Source organism: Zootermopsis nevadensis, unplaced genomic scaffold, assembly GCF_977971745.1.
Source record: "Zootermopsis nevadensis isolate Lab colony 2312 unplaced genomic scaffold, Znev_1.0 Znev_ptg000024l, whole genome shotgun sequence".
Classification (NCBI taxonomy): domain Eukaryota; kingdom Metazoa; phylum Arthropoda; class Insecta; order Blattodea; family Termopsidae; genus Zootermopsis; species Zootermopsis nevadensis.
Window position 1 is genome coordinate 13,339,433 of NW_028259156.1, and position 14,411 is coordinate 13,353,843.

At 40.1% G+C, this 14,411-nt stretch overlaps 1 long non-coding RNA gene across 2 annotated transcripts in view; it reads left to right on the forward strand.

The window, feature by feature from the left end:
• The window catches only part of LOC110841323 (uncharacterized), a 498,304-nt gene that overhangs the window by 113,754 nt on the left and 370,139 nt on the right, over window positions 1–14,411 (forward strand). The window lies entirely within an intron of this gene.

Genomic DNA, 14,411 nt, shown 5'->3' on the forward strand with positions numbered 1-14,411 from the left:
AGAGGAATTTTAGAAGAATATCTGATGTACGAATTAACTAAATTGTTTGTGTTACTTTATCGTCGATTACAAATTAAATTGATTTTTATATAGTCGGCTACTCCATTCATTCATAGCGGCTGAATATACTGTAGGCAAAAATCTGAGTTATGACACCTCTTAACGACAGAAACTCAATCCACGTAGCCTGAGACAGCAAGTCAAACGATTAGCCACAAAATGATATTATGAAAATGTTTTAACGTAAACCTATATTGCAAATGCTTTCTGTATTTTTATTTATATTTACTATAATGACAGCATTTTCTTAACGTTTGAGTCTGAACGCTGTGGTATAATTGTTGATGGACATTGTTTGTATTGTACATTTGTTGTTGCTTGTTGTTGGAACAACGTTGTATTGATGTTGCAAGACAACCCTGGGAACAGATTACAGGACATGTTCACAATTAATGACAATGCGATGGAGCAGTTGAAAGCCATTATGAAGCTAAGACAACGAGACGTGTTTCAAAAGTGTTAGTGATGTTGCAATCGGAGCGTCCAGGCGGAAGGAGATTACTTTGAAGGGGGCGCTTTCGACTAGCTTAGGAACATCACAGCTATTTCGAAAAACAGTGTATATATATATTGCATGGTATAATAACAATTACTCTGTAGTAGTTGGAAATTACGTGTGTAAAATGTTCAGGAAACAATTCATAGAATGCAAATACTACATCATAACATATGAAGTTCAGTCGTTGACTGGCATTTGTTGTACGCCTTTTTATAAAACATACGCATTGCAGTGAAAATGAACATTTGTATCTGTGGCGCTGTGTTACAGAAAACACTTTTAGGTTTCCGAAGATCGTTAACTGAAATTTCGGTTCAAATCATGAGCTTGATTGACGTATAAACACATTTCTGGCATGGCAGTCATCAGTCTGAGTGTCTGGACCGCTTTCGGCTTATTTTTCAACAGTTTCATGCATCTTCACCGTTTTCGTAGAAGCAGCAAATAAAAAGTGAAAGCGACGCTGACCCACTGCACGCCACGGAGGCGTCTGTGGGGGACAGGAGGTACAGTTCCTGATCGTTATTGACCTTGGCACTGGCACATAATGAATTAAATAAACACTTGCAGAGACACTGCAGTAAAATTTCATTTTATCAACTGACATGTTTCGTGTTGATGTAAAGATGCTAGGTTCTTAAATTTTTGAGTTTACATTTTTATCGTTCATGAGATTTGAGATTCTCACGCCGTTGACGCTGGATAATATTGTATGTACCAGTATTTCAAAGGAACACGTGGTCTTCGTGAAGATGGCGGTGGTATGTTGTTTGTTTTACTCTGGAAAGCATATTGTCGGGAATAATCGGTATTTTAATAAGAATCATTGGTGATTATCTTACCTACGTGTTTATTTGTTCGGCGTTCATCTGTGTGTCTTAGGTAACGACAGTTTTGACACAATTCGCCTTGCCTATATTTTTTCGTGTCCTTTCTTCAGTGTAGAAGACGAGGGACTTTGGACTGTGCTCTTGTTCTATTGTTAGTGAAGGCGTTCTACGCCCCGACAATACTAAGCCCAGCGTAGAGGCTATTTTCGGACTTGTGTTATCAAGGAAAGGGTGAAACCTTCCCTCATCATGTTTGATCCTCTGAGGAAACTGATGAATGGAAACAGTGAAACGATCCCGCCAATCTCTTAGACGTCCATCCATCGTTTGGGTTCTTAGTGGACTTGAACCATAGTCCGCAGACGTAAAGCACCGCATAGTACGTCAGAGTGATGAGTGTACCATGAATGGAACCTCATGAATATCAAGATGGCCGGTCTGCTCGCGGTGATTGGGAAGACTTAGCGGAACAATAGACGTAAGGATTACAGGATAGGACGTGTCCTTCCTTTCCTTGCATGTTGCCGCCTAATTCTCCCAGGACGCTTGCCAAGCATTGGTGAATGTGGGTAGAAAAGGTACGTTCTTTTGTCACTGGTCATTCTCCTTTAGAGACGGGCTCCGGTCAAATAATGTGATTTTATGAGCTTTACGAATATTGGCAGGTTCACTAGTGCATCAACGACAAAGCTTTCTTTTAGTTAGCTTTTGTTGCATTGCAGAGAACTGGAATTGAAATGGGTACGTTGAGATGTATGAGCCGGGATAGCTCAGTCAGTATAGTGACTAGCTACGGGCTGGACGACCGGGGTTCGATCCCCGACGGGGGCAGAGGATTTTACCTCTAGCCTCTGCGTCCAGACCGGCTCTGGGGCCCACCCAGCCTCATCTACAATGGGTACCGGGGTCCTTTCCCGGTGGTAAATCCGGCCGGGGCGTGATGCTGACCACTCACCCCCATCTAGTGCCGAGGTCAAGGAAGAGAGGAGCTATACCTCCACTCCCCCCAAACGCCTACATGGCGTATAGTGGGACAAACTTTACTTTACTTTTACGTTGAGATGTATTCTCTGTCTAATGTAACAGTGCAAAGTACCATCTAAGTTCAGTCAACACATCTAAACATGAGCTTCGGTTCTAATAATGTTGTAATACTCATATTTGTCTGGATTCTGTTTTATACATTTATTCCAGTCACTGAGCTATCATCTCCTTTTAATATGAAACGTATGTGCGGCAGAGTTGGTCATATATATACGTGCGTTTAGAAGCCACACGGGATGAAATGATATAAAATAATTTGTAGGTGAGTTAGATGAACACAACTCCCGCATACTTTTAACAAGAATAATGACAACTTCGTGACAATGAATGCTAGACGAGTGCGGCCTCGTAGATGTGTCTGGAGACGTCGTCTTTAAGGGGTTTCCCATCTAAAAATGTGATGCAATCAATTTCTTTCACTGTTGTGAGTCGTACCATGCCGCGGTATGCGACAGGCTACACTTCTTGGTACCAAGGAGATGACTGATAGCTAATTTGAATTGAAAGAAAACGTTGTTCATCGGCGTAGTAGAGTGAGTGCCGCCTTGTCTGATGAAAGCTTTTAAATCATGCTCGTAATAACGGACAACATTTTTCTTCGTTTCAGATTTCCTGGTTCTTTTTTATTGTACAATTCAAGGGACAGGAAAAATATTGTAGTGGGTTTGTACATACTGTTTTCAGAATCGAAATTCTTTGAATGTCAATATTTGCTTCGGCTTTTATTCTCAAACTTTTACCCGAAGGGAAGTCATGTGAAAAATGTCATATGGCTATAAAATTATCGAATATCATTATTAAAAAAAAATATTTTGAGGAGAATTTGAGTGCTCTGGCTAGTAGATTGTTTCAAACTGATTTCACCACTGGGCCTGGCGCATACCAGTTACGTAAGACTACGTCAGATAAGACGAGACGTTATTGCTTCGTCTTCAGCCAGAGAATTTTTTGAGAACCTGAGAGATGCCCAGCTAGTCCAGATATTCCCCGCCTGATATGGAATCTTGAAGGTTCATTATCGCTTTCACAAATATCTCGGCTAGACTCCTCATCCTGGGCGAGATGAATCCAGTCCACACACTTCCACCCTGCTTTCCTAAGTTTCATTTGAATATTGTCTTAACATCTACGTCTAGGTCTTCCAAGTAATCCATTTCCTCATGCTGTCCGACCGAAATGTTGTCCGCATTTCTCATCTTGCCATGATTATCGCTCTGAAAATTCAAGGAGCCAAGAATTTTCAAGGAAACTTGTCTCTGAATATTTAACTCTTAACAGTATCTGTGCGTTTCACCAGATCGCCCGAACTGGAGAAATCCATTTGATCAATTTATCGAGGCACGAGAAGGTGTTTAGAACGTAGAATATAAATACGTCTTTACTAAAGCGCGATATCGATTTTTGGAAGAAGAAAAGATTGTACGTTATAATAATTTATGTCAGTTTTGCTGGACTGGATTTTCTCTCCTAAATTACGTGGAGACAGATTTTGTCTTTACCAAACTCACGGGGCATACAGGACGTTCAGTCAAGCAACACAATTATCATAAACACTTCTTGTTTCTCTGTAACGCTTTTCAGAGATTGACATTAGGTACAAAACAAGACGTCCGGCATGGATGTATCAGCATCAGGTAGACTAATGTTTGGCTCTGTTGTCAACACTTCGGGAGAAAAACAAGACGAGAAACTGTGTCGAGGGGAAAACGATACAAGGAGGAGATCTGTCCATTGTGCTTGCGGCATTGTGTGCTGTTTGCTATCATCCAGCAAGACAGTGCATTGTGGGCGGAACTTGGTGATGATAAAGTAGCTGTCCATTATCGTGGCGTGTCCGTGTGTCTTTACTTCGGAGGACGGACAGGCCTGAGGCGTGCGTCTTCGTCTCATATGACAGCTTGGAGTGATGATACGGAACATTACGTTTCCAGGGGGAGAAGTGGATGACAGTCACACTGGAGGATATCAGTTGATTGCGCCTAACTTTTTTGTCTGCTGTGCGTGCGTTGATAATGGATCCTGAAGTTTTTCTCTCTCTACCGTGGCTACTCAACTTGGTTCTTGTGTGCCCTTACAAGGATTTCAAATAGGGAGAGACTTTGTTTGCTAGTTTCTGTTGTTTCACTTAAAACGTCGGACTGAATCGGTATTATCGTTATGCATCAACTTTCCTTGAGTTGCACAAAACGAACTGAATGGTATAATCACGATCAAAAATCCGGACTGGGTCCGGCTGGGTGTTTTAAAAGGTTAGCCACTGCTGACGGTTATAACGGCACCATTTGAACAAATCTAATCAAGTTTTATGAGACACCGGACGTCTGATGGGTTGAAACCGAAATATTCCACGGGGGTTACAGTTATTTCGTTCATAGTTAACCGCTTTTTCTGTAAAGGTATTCTTTCTGCGCTGTGAAAATTAAGTTTGTTCACAAATGCTGATTAGTCAGTTTACATTATATGCAATGAAACAGTTCCTTTAATTAATTATATGTTTTCACACAATAAATACAGGACCTACAGAGCAGAACTCGTAAAGCCCACTAGTTTTGCAATGCATATACGTCCATTCCCACACAAGCTGGGGTGTTATTGTACGTTAATATTCGGGTAGTTTAAATTTATAATCCAACAACAAAATGCAATTTAGTACATGGGTTTTGCGTGTTTAGATCTTGAACTAGTGATCAGAGGACCAAATACTGCACTATTCAGAACATCTAATGTTGACAATTATAGATATTATTATTATTATTTGTTGTCGTAGTTCTTAAACGCAGGGGTAACTTCATTGTCCAATACAGTGGTTGAGCTGACTGGAATTCAATATCTTTTTCGGGATAATGATTAGGGTACGGGATGGATGACCGGGGATTTTAATTCCAGGCAGAACAGGATATCTGTATTCATCACAAGTTCGGGTCGCTCTAGCGTCCACCCAGTTCCCATGAATGGGTTCCGGAGTTCTTTAAATGGAGGTAATCATTCGGCTCAAAGTGCCGACCGTAAGAATTTGTGGTGCATAAGCAAGCAAGTTTTCTATGTATTAAGCTGTGAAGTCGATATAGGCCTACTATTTGCTCTGTGTTTCCAGGATCTTTTGTTTCGTGTTCTCTGTTGTTCGAACCTAGCCCGTCGCTATTGTTAGCAATGTCGCAACAGGCACTCTGGCTAATTTGCTTCACTCTTCCCTTGTAGTCACTCGTGTATCTTGGATTGAGTCTTCCAAATACAAGGAATCACATCTTATCCATTTTCGCCTTACATCACAATAAGTAGCAGCAATTATCTTTATTAGACAAACCAAGTGATTGAGTACTTTATATTCTCATTTCTGATAAAATTGTTTCATGGCGACATGTTTTAGTTTTTCGGTTAGCAGAATCGCATGTTTCCGTTCAGTTTTATTTCGGAAGTGATGTACCTCTGCGTCGGTAAACTGGTACTAGACTACACAGCGCAACAACTCAGAAGACAGCCATCTTTAGATTCACCGCCGCGAAAGCCTCAAATCCTACTGATGCTAATTTATTTGGCAAAAACATAAGTTCCAAACTGAACAAGAACACAAACTCTGTTGAAGCTAGTACTAAGATGGCTGGTCTAGGAGTAAACTCGGAGAAAATTAAATTGGCCTTTATGTTCAAGTCTTATCACCAGAGTGCGGTACAAAGTCATACTAAGACGACAACCAGTAGGCCAGAGTCCTTCGAGAAAGAGCTTAAATGTTTGGGGACAGTTTAAATCTGGAGCACGCTTCTTACAATTCATTTTAGAGTCTTTATATTCCAGTCTGCTTCGGAATAAAATAAACGAAATAAAAACTGTAATTTTGTGTTTTGTGTTGGTGTGAAATTCCGGTATCTTAGCCTGAAGAACAACATAAGCTGAGCTGAGGATATCTGAGAGAATATTTAGATTTTTGTAAGAGGAGTTAGTTACGCCTCAAAATTTGTAGTCTTAACCGAATATTGTTAGGTTTATAGCCTATGTAGCCTATACATACAGTTATTACATACTTCAGTATTGTGTGTATATATTTTTGTGACAACCTGTATTTCTATACTCTAAGCTTTGTAATTACCTTCTTATGCTAAAATGTCGAAAGTAATATATTCTCATTTTTCTAGCATTTGTTTGTCGAATCGTTTAGTTTATATATCTTTAATAGTGTTAAACGGACTGGTATTAAGGACGTTTCTGGAAGAAAATTATGAAAATTGGCCGCTTAAATTTGTTCTTGCGTAATACATAACTTCCAATTTTGTAAGCTGATATCATTTTTACTCTTACGTTTTTCAACGACTCTTTTATTGGTAGGGAAGTTTGTTGGTGCCGAGTATGATGGGAATATTATGTATATCGTAAGTAGTCACGCATAAGAACTTTTAAGGAGACGCCCATTACCATGTCAGATCGCCTAGAGACAGGAAAATCCACGTGTTACTCAGACAGGACTGTAACAATTTTAGTCATTTGCTGAATGCAAGTCCAGAGTGATGCTGGTACACTGACCTCGATGAGGTGCACGTGAATTATTCCGAAACAAATAATTTACAATGTAGTGAAGCTCTGCGGTTTGCAGACGAAATTAACACTGATAGTGTCTTCAGATGTTTGATAGATGTGAACATTGAACCATTGGTGTATTCTTAAATGATGGCTTCAACGAAAGATGTTTGATATCTTAATGTAGGCGTTCTTGCAACCCAGACTTTTATATCGTAAGAATCTTTAGATGACTAGGCTGCTCACAAAAGTGCAGGTTTGTTGTTCCCTCTTTTCTTAGAACATGTGTCTGATAACGTTTCCTTCCTCATTTTTTAAACCCCTGTGTAGACTGTTTTGTTGGTTTCGTGCCAACGACATTAACGTAAAAATAAGGCCCATTCATACAGGTTTTTATATTAAAAAAGTGCTTTTACACCCTTTCATGGCGTAGTAGATTGCTGGTGGATAATTAATACGATGCATGTTTCTGTACATTTAGAATGGCGTGGCACTTTAAAGGCATCAGGGCTTTTGCTCTTGTTCCATTTTGCCCGTTCGCTCTCTTTCTACCCAATGCTTGTCCATTTATCAAAAGCTGATTATAATTAATTAGGCGTTTCCTTTAATTAGTGAAGGTATGCCAAAGAGCTTTAGAATGCATAAACGTGGCGAGAGTGTGTGTATACGAAAGGCTGTAATTTATGGCGTGTTGTAGAAGTAATGACAGTCACAGGAAAATAATTTGTTGCTACCAGATTTCAGTAATTAGGTTTGTTGCATCTGAATGTTTTTACATAATCCAGTGCAGTATATGTGCTTGTAATCCGGGGATTTAAACTGTTACTCTTTTAAAATTAATTCCCTCTTCCTCTGAGTTATGTAGCAGTCACGAGTCTATGACATCTTACGAAGATCACATATTTCTTAATTTCATTGTACAAGTAAATATAAAACGTACGCACGTACCAATGTCGGAAATCATATATCGTATCGCTCACAATCACTTCCGCGCACTGAAGCGATCGTAAATCTTCATGAGAAGTACAAGTTATTGTTCGAAGTATTAAAAGTCGACAGCACCAAATTTTTGCGAATCATTTTAATGACTTTAGTTGGTACTTAGGCTACACGTAATGCATGTCTTGTGTCTGCTTGTAAGTAGACGTTATTGCTTACACTGAAATATGCAGATTCTGATGCGAAAGATGAACACTGCTATACGGTCTCAGTCCAGGACGAGGCCACTATCAGTGAAAATGTCTATGGGGAGTAGGTCTGTTCGGTAAATTATCGTCCACGTATCGCTCGACATGCTAGACCGGACGTGATCACTAATTGATTATCGACTGGATGTCGTAAAGGTAACAAATGAAGCACACACGTTACCTTGAATAAACATGAGATGACGAAATGCTTGTTCGTCCGTACTGAATAAACAAGTTGGGAAAAGCGTAGGCAAGAGGGCACAAGAGAGACACGTGGTTAGCTGGGTAGATGCTATTAAAATGTTGCTTTCAAGGCTCTGGATTGGATGACTGTGGCTTAGAACACGGCAGTGAGCCTTGAGGTTAAACAAACAACGGAGGGAATTTACTGGCTGAGCTACTGTCAGCTTGTGAAGACGCATCGCGCTTCACGCACTGAGTCAGTCACAGCGCCCATAATAGGCCTATGAGATTCGTACGTTCTGTGGAAGCAGATTTAGTCCAGCAGGAGGCACCCAGTTCGAATCTTATTCATCCTGTCTCGTACTGTCATGTTCTTGCTGAGTTTTTTCAGTCACATTCTAGTTTATTTCAGTTTCTATCCAAACTCGTTTAAATTTATGACCTGTTCCCCAGACTGCAGAAATATATTTAAAATGTAGTCCCAGTGTTATTATTATTATTACATTACAAAGTCATATTTTATTTATTACTTTCGTTATTGTCAGTCCTACGCTATTTAAGACAATGTTACAACTTTGGGAGTTATGTGACGTTTAATTGAATGGAAAAGCGATAGTGAACGGTGAATACGTATGGATTTTGGAAGGAAGTTGTCGTGGCATACCATTATACTCTTTCAACGTTCTCCTAGAGACTGAATAACAAACCGCATTATGGAATTCAGTGCACGTTATGTGGGCCCCTCGATATATGAGGTCATGATAGGTCCGCGGTTTGTGAGCAGAGGGTGACAACCAGAATTTTAAATGAGAAATCACGGACGGTTAATAAGAGTAAGTCCTCCAGGTTTAGGAAAGGGCATATAATTATAAATCCTTCACAAAAATTACGAAACACAGTTCTTGGAATTTGACGAATTTTTGGACTTAAAAAGTGACGTTAGAAACACACCAGAATTGGTACTTGGAAGATGGATCTTATGGAAAAGGAAATGGATGGAACTACAACAAGATGTTGCAAAATTTTTGGATTTTGATATTAGCGGCGTTATACCATCCGTTTCTGTTACCGCAGCGTTAGTTAATAAAGAACTCATCTCATGTAGCTTCTTGCAGACGCTTACGTAGAGGGCTTGAAAGAAACTACGTGAATACTGAGGATTTGTGATCTCTAGTCACATTGATCTTAAAGTCGCAAAGTCAACCCAAAATTTGTCATGAATCACTAAACTTCAGTCCCACGTTCGATTTTCATTTCCGCCCAGTACTTACAGATGCACGAAGCTTTGTTCTGTCTTGGTAACCTGTTTACACATTCAGACGTCATGCAACCCCACGGGGACTCTGGTAATTGTTTCTGAGATCTGTATAGAGCGGTTGCAACTGACGGCCGCGACAAGCACCTCTCAGCTTCCGAACTCTCCGTACAAGAAGGCAGAAGTGGAGAAACGAAACACGGGGGAGAGGAATGTGGGAAATTCAAGGGATCTGAGTTCTGCCCCTCTGTTTCCAGCTGCAGTAGCAGCAGTCGGTTTCTGCAGATCTGCTCTCGTGACAGAACACTAAGGAAACTCGTCCTACTACGCATGCCTGAAACATCCTTAGTTTCTGCATATCCGTCACACGCGAATAGGAGCTGGCGCCTTGCAGGCGACACACGGATGTAATGGTATTGGAATTTTGATCATTTTTGTCATTCCTCAAGCTTCTTTCCCCCCCACCCCCACCCCCCGTACATGTCCCTTCTTTATTCGAGACAAATAGATTTTTCTTTCCAACTTTTCTTCATGGTCAATGAGAAGTGTTTATGAAGGTAGTCTGTCTGTCTGTAAGCGTATTTATTATACTTCTATTCTGTGACTTTGGGGCTAGCGGGCGGTTTCTAGACAGATTGGAAGGGTGAGGGGGCGAATGAGGATTGGGGGGTGGTTGAGGGGGGTATTCAGTCAGTAGATGTTCTGTACTCGGGTAACTTTCAATGCTGCTGTGATTATATTGAAGAGATAGCATTGAAGGAGAGTAAGAATGAAGTTGAAGGGACAACCAAAGCCGACGGGAGTAAGGGAGAGTAGGCAAGAGAGCGCGAGAGATCTGCGTTCTCTCGTGCCTTTATCCCCAACTCCTTTTGTACTTGACGCACACAAAAATGTGGAGATATAACCCATTACTACAGCAAAAGGAGACTCTCTATAGCTCTTTTATATATAGACGAGTGGCGCTGGGCGTCTGAGCTTCAGTTGCACTGGGGACATGCAGGCTTGAGCACAAATCAGAAGGTGTGTATGTTCTGTGTGGGATAGCGCCATCTCCAGACGTCCCTGATCTGTCAAGTGGTTTCTGGAGCGACTGAAGGATCAGGACAACCATGGTACTCCTGAGAGACGGCTGCTGGAGTGTGGTCGCCTGACGTCACGAAACGCCATCTTCGCCTGGAGCGGTTACAGTGTTCGGAAGTAGTGAATCTGTGGTCCAAATTCTCGTTCCTTCCTCCCTCCCACCCTCGCTTCCCGCCTCAAGTTGGCACCTGCGACGCCTGGAGTGGAAAGAGCAGCCAATCAGCACGTATGCCGTGTTCTCATTTCTTCTAGAAACGTCGGACCTGTAAGGGATTGCGGGTCGAAAAGTGCAACGAACAGTTCATCGTCTGTTCTTACGATATTCGGTATAAAACTGAAAACTGAGAATTGTGTTAAGACGCTTTAAAGGGAACCTCCATGTACACAGTGACTTGACTAGAAATAAGATTTGCTTGTTGCCTTCAGTGGGAATCAGGTCTCAGAATCCGCAGCTAACTGGCTGTCAGTGTCCATAAGTTTCTAGCCCTAACAGGACATGCAAACATTTAAAAATGTAATTCTCGCACCTCCCCTCCTCTACCGTTTCTTGTGTTTTAAAATTGTGACTCGAAATTGTTTACTTACACAATAGACAGATCTTAAATTTTCTCGCGTGTATCGCCGCCTGTCAGAATGAAGTTGATTATTTTAAGTTGATAATGAAATTAGAAATCAAACAACATAACTGTGGTTTGCCTTTCAAACTAATAGAAACTGCATTTTGTGAATTTTATTTTGAAGGGGTATTTTTTTAAAAAAATAAGGTGTTGGATTTTTCCGCTTAAAGTAGTGTATTGTGTTAATAAGTTTACATCGCTAATAAACGTAATAAACCCGGATATTTGCTTCATTGCAGATTAATTTCGGCTGCTAAAAACAATCACATTTTTCAGTTAAAAAGAATAAATCTTATTATGCGTGTTGTTTATATATGCCACATGGACTTCTATACCCGTTTAAATCATTACATATGCTCCTAAATGTTTTCATATTGACTTTTAGCCTTTAGTTTTCGTAAATATGCTTGAAGTGTGCAGCGCAAAATTTGAAGTCCTATGCTGGAAAGAAAAATACATACTCGTCAAACAATATGAAATACTAAACAATAAATAGCTTATATATATTTAAACAACTAGTGATTGCTCAGAGTTTTGGCTTGAGAACTGTCCGCTTTCATTTCAAAGGAGTGTAAACGTAAAAGCAATGGAAAATTAAACCTGTCCATAGTTATGTTACTTTAGAAACAAATGAAATATATTTGAACTGGCTTCATTAATATTGCTGTAAGCGTCATTACATTCACGCCAAATCACGAAGCCGACCTGTAATGAGAAATTAATTTTAGGTTATTTATACTTCTCCAACCACCTTAGTAAATTATCATATGCTGTTCTATTAAATACAGGCACTCTGGGAATTGTATAAAATGCGGTTCCTTTGACCTTTAAAACGAAAACAACATAGGGCTTTAATCTCTTTGAGTTATATTTTTCATTTCGAATTCACAACAATTCTGGATTTGTTTGATCATGTACGTCACAATTATCCTCTCCCCCACGCTTGTAGAATAATAAAAGTAAAAAAAGGAACTTAGGTTTTTATGCACCAATATTGAGTTTAAAAAAGTTATCAAAAAATTTTGTTTCTGAAGTTCGAGTTAATCTTACAGTGCATGAAATGCATTATTTGATGAAAACGTAACTGATTCCGTCGATCAGAGGTCGTATTGAGCAGTTAATAGTCGCTAAGTTAGTCAGAAGAAATTTTCTTTGATTTATGAAATAAAATGATATTCGGAAGAGGCCACCTTTGACTACGTCAGACACTAAGCACTTATCATTACTTTTAGATTATTGTGAAAGTCCCAGTTTAAATTTCGTGCTTTCCCTCTGCCGTTTCAAGTAAATACTGGATGATAGTACATTCATTTGCATTTGTCCCTCTCATCAGACACTTTACATTCAGTTCAGTTCAGTAGGCTTATTTAAAGAAACGAAAGGCGTCCATGAATGTGTTAACGAGACCAAGAAATTGCTGTGTAACCCATAACGCAATACAAGATGCGTAATTATAAATTTTCAATGCATCTCAAATTTTCGCTATATAGTGAGTATGGAAAATTTTTGGTAATCTTGCCAAATCGTTTCATCATCCTAAGAATGCTGCTTATTGCTTATACGAATGTTGGTTTTCGTGTTTTTAACGACTCTGTTTCACTTACAGATGTTTAAGTTACAATTTCAAATATTCTGGGAGATGATCACTAATGATGAGTGCTTAAAGAGATAGACTGTCTTCCTGAGTACCTTCCAAACATGCGTAGTGTATATATATATATCTTTCATGTATGTAAGTAAACATTTCCGTCGTTGTTGTAATGTGACAGCACGTAACATAAGAAACGGTGACTGTCGCCTTCTGCTTGTTTACTCCCGTCCTCCGGAGAGCTGTTGCGGGCATTGGCTCCCTCTGAGGCGGTCTCCACCGCTTCTGCTGGTGGAGTAGCACTAAATCCAATCCCGACTAAATTGAAAACGTAAATTAAACTGTTGGGTGTGGAGTTAATCAGTGCTTGAACGTGTAGTCAACCCCATCGGCCCTCCCTCTTGGCTTGTCCTATTAGACTACCAGATGAGGCGAGGCTAAAAGAGGTCTTGTGTCTGGTGGTTGATGCTCACTAGGGGCGAGACCTCCCCAATCATCACTCTCTTACTCCCACTCTGTCCTCAGGGACATCACAACATTTCAATCAAGCAATCAACATGCACGCTAATCCATCCCCCCCAAGCCCCTTACCGAAAGTCAGTGCGAGAGAAAGAGAATTATAACAGAAGCGAGTGTGTCTGAAATTCGATTGCAGTAAATGCTGGTGCTAAGCTGATTTTTTTTTTTGACGCCTTGTGTTGTGGGGCAGTGGAGAGCCGAGTTCTGATCAGTTCACTCGGCACGTGATGCTACTTCATACGCCGTCTTTATTTTGTTCTAAGATACGCGGAAAGAGAGATGCTTTGCGTTTATATGTGTGTGTACCTCTTGGATTGTTAGCCTAATACGATAAACTTCACACCTTCGAGTAACAATAAACACATATTTAATGATCCTTCAGGAATTCAGCGTGTTGATTTCCATTGAAGCCTCTTAAGAAATTCCTCTGTCTCCTGTCATTGTCTGCATTTTTAATGGTCCCGTCTTTGAGATAGTTTCAATTGCATTCCAAATGTCTTACTCACTTCTTCATCCTCATTTGTCTTATTTTTCTTCATGTGCTAGTACAACAAACGTTTAGGCTACATTTTAAGTAATTTCTTAAAGCAGCGGGTATCATCAGATTAAGCTATATTTCCAGCAGCGATGAGGATGACTATCTTCTTGGCTATTGCGATGTAGAATATTACCGATAAGTTCTCATCGCCCTGATGATGGAGGCAGTAAGAATCTCTGAAACGTCGGTATAATTCTACACGGCGCACCATCCCAGAAGACAGGCTCCTTCGTGCTCATGACCGTGAAAACCCTCCCACAAATAAAATGTTTTGAGAAGTTGCCGCACTGACTGTAAAATTGTAAAGAATTAATCTGAAGAAGCCTAACCCAAAGAAAGGACAAAGGACATCTGACCACTCGCCTTTATCAAAGAGGTTAAATCTGTAAATGAATGTAGCCTTAGTTCAATGCCCAAACACAGGTTGATAAAAAGACATGTCATATGTAGATGAAAGTGCACAGTTATTCTGTAAACAATAATGTAATTAAAGGTTTTATTT